This window comes from Pleurodeles waltl, chromosome 5, assembly GCF_031143425.1.
Source record: "Pleurodeles waltl isolate 20211129_DDA chromosome 5, aPleWal1.hap1.20221129, whole genome shotgun sequence".
In the NCBI taxonomy this organism is placed as follows: Eukaryota; Metazoa; Chordata; class Amphibia; order Caudata; family Salamandridae; genus Pleurodeles; species Pleurodeles waltl.
The window spans coordinates 104,130,455-104,138,751 of record NC_090444.1 but is presented as its reverse complement, the minus strand read 5'-3'; positions in this window follow the sequence as shown (position 1 = coordinate 104,138,751).

The following is an 8,297-nucleotide window of genomic DNA, read 5'->3' as shown; positions in this document are numbered from 1 at the left end:
GGCCAAAGAATTTCAGTTTTGTCTTGTTGAACGTACACTTGTCTGCATTCAAAGTCAAACATGCATCGCTGAGTAATTGACATACTTGTGTGAGAGCTCTAACTTGCTCCTTCTGTGTATCTCCGAAAACTATAATGTCATTGCTATAAGTGAACGCATTCATGACAGGCTATATGACACGTTGAGTGATGTCTTGAAAATGTTCAGCAGCCAATGACACACCAAAACTAAGTTTTGTGTATATAAAAAAAACATGATGTGTAAAAAAGCTTGTAATGTACCTGCAGATTTCTTCATGTTCCAGCTGATAATAATTTTTATTTAAATCAAGTTGAGAAAAGACCTTGGCATTGAATTGCATTATCATGTCAGCAATGTGCGGCCCTGGATGCCGTTCTCGTTCAATTGTTTTGTTTTTCTGACAGGTCAATGCATATGCATACAGCTCCTCCACTGTCCTTTTTGGGCACTACTACTATGGGAGAAATCTACAGTGTTGGACCAATGGAACACTCAATAATATCAAGCTTAAGTAATGATTCAAGTTATTTTTCAATAGCTTCTTCTAAATAAAAAACAAATTGTCTATGTCTCTGAGCAAGAGTGTGAGAAAAGTCCTCTTTTGTCATGGTTAGCCCCCACTTTTTGCCTGGTATTTGATGTGGTCTCAAAGTTGTTAGTGCCCAGGGCCCCTGCTAACCAGGTTCCCTGGGCCAGATCTCTTTCCCAAAACTTTTGCGATGCATTCGCACAGTTGGCAACACCTTTAGCTGCCACTATAAGTCCCTACTAAATGGTACTTAGATACCCAGGGCATGTGGTACTAAGGGTAGGCCCCTGAGGGTAGCAGCACAAATTGTGCCACCCTCTAGGTTCATACAGCCAGATGTACACAGCACTGCCATGGCGGAGTGTCCTGGGGCAATCCTAAAATGCAAAATCGACATGGCACACAGCCTGTGTGCCCTGTCCACTATGCACTGCATGCAATATAGGTAAGTCACCACTCTGGCAGACCTTCCAGCCCTAATGCAGGGTGCACTATACTGTATGTGTGGGCATAGGTGCATGAGCAATATGTCCCTACTGTGTTCTTGCCAAACCTGGGATCTAGTAAGTGAACAGAGTAGCCATTTTACATGCATGTGCTGGACACTAGTCAGTACAAGTTTCACAGCTACATGATAGCTACCCTGAACCCTGGGTTATTTGGTATCAAACAACTTAGAATGATAAATCCAAACTGGTACCAGCATTGGATTTATCCCAAATGTACCCAGGGGTCCCCTTAGAGGTGCCGCCTGAGAAAGCTAACTACCCTGGCATGGTTGCTGGTTGGTCACAACCAGCTTTTCACTACCAGACAAGATTCTGAAACCCTGGGGTGAAAGCTCCTGCGCTCTGGGCCCCTGAACAAAGCCCTTCCTGGTTGGCGATGTCACACCTCTCTCCTCAGGAATGTGCACTGCCCTGCTAGCAAGCTTCAAAGGGCTTACCGCCTTTGAAACTCGACCCCCAAGCCTGGTGCTAGCAGCAGATGGCCACCCTCATTGCAAACCCCCACTTCTGGTGGAAGCAACAGCAGGAAAACACACAAAGGACAGGAGGAGTGGTCAGCCCCAGCTTGCACCACTCCTAAGATGTTGTATGCGAGTTTACCCCTCCATTTCATTTTCCTCTATCTTGCATGGTAGGGAAATAGCCTATTAGGGATAGGGAAGTGACCTCTGCCCACAGGAAGTGGTCGCTTAGTGGGTGTAGCCACCCTAAGGTAGCTTCCCCTTTAGTCACTACTACGAACTCCCCTAAACACCCACAAAATAGAGTATTTAGTGGGCACCCCCAGACCAGAGCTTTAGATTCCAACGACCCATGAAGACCAGCAACAAAGATGACCCAAGGCTCAAGAATTGAAGTCCTGCTGCACCAAGAAATAGGCACCAAACACTGCCTGTTGCACCCAGTAATGGAGAATCACCGCTGAGGGGTTGCTCGGACATTGGGTAGATTTTTAAAAAAAACAGAGCACCTCTGTGCTTCTGAAAATCACTAAAGATCTCTCTCTACAATGAAGGCATCACTTTCCTGCAACAAAGACCAAAAGAACAATAAAGTTCAGTTCACTGGCTAGCCTCTGACCAGCCGGACCAAATTTCACCCGGCAGAACGCGAAGACAAAACCTACAAGTGTGCCAAGTTCAGTGGCTGAACCGTGCAATAGCCCCAGGTACTGGTCATTCAACATCGGACACCCAGAAGAGCAGTCCACTATAGACTAAAAAAGGACCAGGAGGAAGTTGAGGGACTTCAGAAAACACCAGGACCTCCCACCAGAGAGCTCCTGCTGACCTGCAAGCGATCCTCAACGCGACCTACCTCCTGCTTCCAAGAGCACCTTTGTGCACAGCTCCTGGCTCACCAATTCACTCTGCACCCGGCCACCCCGTGCTCTGCACCAAAAATCCAGCTGTGCCCTAAGGGTCCCCCACCCCTTGCAACCTCGACACTTCAAGGGGACCCACCGTACTCACCTTGATGTCCACCTGTGTAGTGCTTTTCCAAGTGGTCCCCCGCAGTGGCCTTGCACCAGCTCCAATGACTTTCTGCAGCTACTCCCGCTGCAATCGGGAGCCGCCCAAACTTCTCCAGCTGGTCTACAGGGCCCATCGATGACCCCGACCTCTCTGCAAAAGGAGACACATTGTCTGATTCTATATGATTTTTTAAAGTATTTTCTCCATTGTTTCCCTTGGTGCGTAATTATGCACAGAACTGAGACATTTTCTAAACTTTGGAAATTTATAACTTGAAAAGTACATGCCTGATTTTGATGATCGTGGTCTTAATACATTTATAAAAATTTGAAGTAGCTTTGTAAATTGTAACTTGGTCTTGAGTTATTCTTTTGAGTGTGTGGCGTGCTGTGATTGCAACAAATGCTTTGCACTTCTCCAAGATTAGCCTAACTGCTCGACCAAGCTACCATAGAAATTAGAGCATCAGGTGGTCTAGTGTTTACCTCTGTAAACCAATGTGTGATTGCCCAGACCCTCTACACAGTGTGCCTGGTTTTGCACACTACGTAGAGGGCCAGCCTCCTACAAAGAGGACAGACATCCTCTTTAATATGCAGCTTTACTGTTATAGGGGGTCATTCTGACCCTGGCGGCCGGTGGCCGCCAGGGCCACCGACCACGGGAGCACCGCCAACAGGCTGGCGGTGCTCCAACGAGCATTCTGACCGCGGCGGTTCAGCCGCGGTCAGAAGCGGAAAGTCAGTGGTCTCCCGCCGACTTTCCGCTGCTCGTTTGAATCCTCCATGGCTGCGGAGCGCGCTCCGCAGCCATGAGGATTCTGACCCCCCCTACCGCCATCCTGTTCATGGCGGGAAAGCCGCCATGAACAGGATGGCGGTAGGGGGGGTCGCGGGGCCCCTGGGGGCCCCTGCCGTGCCCATGCCAATGGCATGGGCACGGCAGGGGCCCCCGTAAGAGGGCCCCGCAAGGTATTTCAGTGTCTGCCTTGCAGACACTGAAATACGCGACGGGTGCTACTGCACCCGTCGCACCTTCCCACTCCGCCGGCTCGATTACGAGCCGGCATCCTCGTGGGAAGGGAGTTTTTCCCTGGGCTGGCGGGCGGTCTTTTGGAGACCGCCCGCCAGCCCAGGGAAAAACTCATAATACCCTCCGCGGTCTTCTGACCGCGGAGCGGTATTATGGGGGCGGAATTCTGGCGGGCGGCGAATCACCCCCATAGTCTTTAACTTTCATAAACCATGAAACAACAAAGGAAATTGATTTACTACTCTGTGATGAGCATTCATGGTGTAATTCACAGAAATCAGTCCCATGTCAGCATCTGTGTTCAAAATGAGCAAACAAGCACTTGTCACTGTACCTAAAAGCACATGGATTGGTGCGTGTACCTTTGTTTTCTTATGCTTCACTGTCAATATAAATGAAACTTGTCTCGTCATGGTCGTCGATGCAGCGCAGGTATAAACTTTGGTTTTCAATGGCGTAAGCCGTGGTAATAGAGACATCTCATTGTAGTTCTCGTCAGGCATTATATTTATCGATGCCCCACTATTGATAATGAAAGGTATTGAATATCCATTTGTTTTCAATGTAATCTTTGGACAGTGTTTGTATGATTTTGTTACTTTGGCAAGTTGACATTTTTTTTCACATGCGACCAGTCCGACATGTGCACATTTCTTGAGGTAAACATCAACATGGCACAATCACTTTCTTCACTGTCAAGTGTTTGAGGATGATTTAGAGGATGATAGACTTCACTTAGTATCTACTTGCCTCAAATGATGTTGCACTTGGACTTGTGGGTGTGTGTTGAACATTGATTCTGGTGACCATTTTGTTTTTGTGTCATGAAGCACTTATTTCTTTCCCTCGCTTCACACATCATCACAAAACTGGTTCTCTTTCCCACAGCCCTTACATATTTGTCCAATGGCATAACATTTTTCCTTTGTGTGGAAACAAAAATACACAACAGAAACACAGCTTCTTTTTACGTGTAGACATCACTTTGTGTCCTTCAGTCTTTTGCTTCGGATTACTTTTCACACTCATGACTGACTTACTCAGGGTACCGCTGTCAGCAGCTTGTTTCTCAGCTCAGGCAGCTATCAACACTCGCTCCAGACTAAGAATTTCTCTCAGCATTCGTCATCTCACTGAATCGGACAAGCATTCTTCAATAACTCTAAGCCGCATGGCTTCTTCATCGTTAAATCCATTGAACTTACAGTTTTTCCACTAATTCATTGATTGTTTCATCAACTCTTTGACATTCTTTACTTAAAACATATCGTTCATAATCAATGTTTGGTACTGGATTGAACTAGAAATTCAATACATTCTTAATCTGATGGTATGTGACTTCTTCCTCAGTTCTCAGCAATTTCTTTCACACCATCACCAGCAAGATTTTTGAGACAGGTAATTGTCTTTCTGTTATTAGTCTCCTCATGTGCATCAATTAAATCTTCAAATGTCTCTATCGGGGCAGTCCATATATCACCATATTTTGCTTTTTGGCAGTATCAAAGGTGGTGATTTCAGGAGAGCGGTAGCATTATAAATGGTCATGGGAGTGGCTGACATTGACGTTATTGGCTGTCTCTGGAAACCTGCATCATCACTGAAGCTCAATGATCATTCAGCCTCAGTGTCATCCGGGCAGTCTTTGGAGTTTTGACCTTCTTTTTGGGTTCCATTAGAGCCTTGGCACTCATGAAGGCCTCTGAGTAGTTCTGCGCAACCACCTGGCAGCTTTGGTGGTGTGCCGTTTCAGGTATTGGACAGATCAGTAAGCCCAATCCCAGTGCTTTTTTTTGGGTCTCCCTGCCCGGTGCTGAGGTCGTAATATTCCACTTATCAAGACTATGGTAAGAATAATAGCTGCATGCTTCCTTTCTATTTATTCTGTCAGGCAAACGCTATTATTCGTAATAAAATATAGCAAGTTATGAGTGACTTTGACAACACTTGGTAAACCTAGCTCATACAATGTGTAACCTTATTTTGTGTGGCAGTGTGGTACCTTTTTGTATGATCTTGGTTGTACCTTCTTGACCTCCTTGACCAATAATGTGTAGACTTGTTAATGAAGCTTTCTTTTCATTCACGCACTTCACACTGGCTGCAGCTGTGCTTTGACTCCACATACACCAACCATCGACTCAGCACTTCGACGAAAACACAGGTGGCATGCACAAGCAGTTTGCTTGGACCACAGCAAACTCCCTAGAAGAGCACTTTCTTCTTTGAGTTACTTATCTCCTTTCTCGTCACCAGTTGTAGAGTCTTCCTCAGCCTGGGTACCTGCCAAGGACTACGCCACATACAGAGCTGTAAATCACACATTTTTATTCCTATGCATGTACCTGTGAACGCCAACATTCTAAATAAAGATTTGATTAGATTATTTTCTAGCAATTATGTCACACGGATATGGAGTCCACTGGGAGCCAGAAAGGTTCTGTTCTAAATCATGCAAGACAATATCCAAATCCAACTCAATTTACAGAGGCACTACTTATCTTCCAGGGGGTTATCCAGGTGCTGTGAGATGAGGCTGCGGACAGATGTGTTAGTCTTCAAAGAGCCAGGTCTTGAGCTTCCTCCTGAATTCAGCAAGGCTGGGTGTGGTTTTTAGGTAAGTGGGTAGTTTGCTCCAGTTCTTGGCTGCGATGTAGGAGAGGGCACGTCCCCCACTTCGGGTATATTGGATCCTGGGGACTTGGGCGAGGGCAAGGTTGGCTGATCAGAGGTCTCTGGTGGGCTGGTGGAAGGAGAGTCTGTGGTTGATGATATTGGGTCCGATGTTGTGGAGTGCTTTGAAGGCCATGGTGAGGACCCTGAACTTGCATCTCTTGTGTATGGGCTGCCAGTGTAGTTTCTTGAGGTGGGGGGGGTAAGGTTTGTTCTTCTGGGCAGGTCCAGGACAAGTCTAGCTGCAGCGTTCTGTATGATCTGGAGTCTGTGGAGGAGTTGTGTGGGGAGTCCCAGGTAAAGGTCGTTTCCGTAATCCAGTCTACTAGTGATGGTCGTCTGTGTGACTGTTCTTCTGGATTCATAGGGGATCCATTTGAAAATCTTGGAAAGCATGCAGAGTTGTTAGAAGCAGGTTGCTGCAATGGTGCTTATTTGTTTTCTGAAGGTGAGCTTGCTGTCTATGATGAAGCCTAGATTTCGGGCATGTTCAGTCACGGTCAGAGGTACTCTGAGCGCTGTGGGCCACCATGTGTCATTCAAGGAGATGGGTTGTTCCCAAAGATGATCACTTCTGTTTTCTCTGTGTTTAGCTTGAGGCAGTTGTTTCTCATCCAGTCGGCTACGTCGTACATGGCCTTGCTGAAACTTTCTCTTGGGGAAGTATGGACTTCGGGTGTGGGGGGGGGTGTTTTTCGGTGAGGGAGAGGACTAGCTGCGTATCACCAGAGCATGAGATGATGTTGAGTCTGTAGTATAACACAATCTCTGCCAATGGAGTAACATAAATATTGAACAGGGTGGGGCTATGGGAAGAGCCCTGGGGACTCCGCAAACTATGTCCTTGGGTTCTGAAGTGAAGGGAGGTAGGTGGATTCTCTGGGTGCGTCCTGTGGTGAAGGCGTGGATCCATTTGAGGGCGTTGCTTCTGATTCCGATGTTGTGTAGTCTTGTGGTGAGGGTGTAGTGGCTGATGGTTTAGAAAGGTGGCGGAGAGGTTGAGTATTATCAGCGCCACCTTCTCTCCTCAGTCTAGGCAGGCACTGATGTCGTCTGTTGCGGCAATGATGGTGGTTTTGATGCTGTAGTTGGAGTAGAAGCCGCACTGTGTGGTGTCCAATAGGTTGTATTTTTCCAGGTCTTCCGAGAGTTGTTTGTTGATGGATTTTTCCAGTACTTTTGCTGGGAAAGAGAGTAACCTGATGGGTTGGTAATTTTTGAGTTTGCAGGGGTTTGCCGAGGGTTTTTTTGAGGAGAGGTTTGACTTTAGCTTGTTTCCAGGATTCAGGGATGGTGGCTGTTCTGACGAGGAGCTGGTGATGGGAGTGAGGACTTGGCTGATTTCATTCTGGACCAGCTTGAAGATGTGGTGGGGGCAAGGGTCGGAGGGTGAGCCGGAGTGAGTTGATCCCATGATGTCCACTGTTTCCAGGATGGAAAGGGGCATCCAGTTCATGATCAGGTGGGCGTGATCCCCTTCATCGAGAGTGAACATGTGTTCGACGTTGGTGGGTTGGTGAGAGAAGTTACTGTAGATTTAATTGATCTTGTTGTGGAAGTATTCAGCCAGTGAGTCGCAAAGTGTCTGGGACAGTTGTATTGTGTTTTCAGCAGCCCACGGGCAAGAGAACTCCTTGACGATCTTGAAGAGCTCTTTGGGGCAGTTTGCTCTTCCTTTGATGTAGTTGATGAGAGGTGGTATTGTTTTGCTCTTCCTTGTAGAGGTGGAGGTCTGCTTGGTCTTTGCTGGCTTACCATCGTCTTTCCAGTTGTTTGTAGTCTCTATTGAGCATGTGGAGTTCAGGGGTGAACCATTTTTCCGGTTTACTGGATCTTTTAGATGTGGAGCTTGTGATAGGAGCAACTTCGTTGGCTCAGTACACTCTGTTTTAATGACTATTGCTTGCATGCAAGGATGTGTCTCATTTTCTAATTCAAACAACTTAAAGTTGAAATTGAGAAAATTCTGAACAACAGTAGCAATGTTCTTTGCTCACATTTGCTGTTTTACATAGGATTGGTAAAAATATCAAAGAATCTCATCAAGAAACTCTTAAC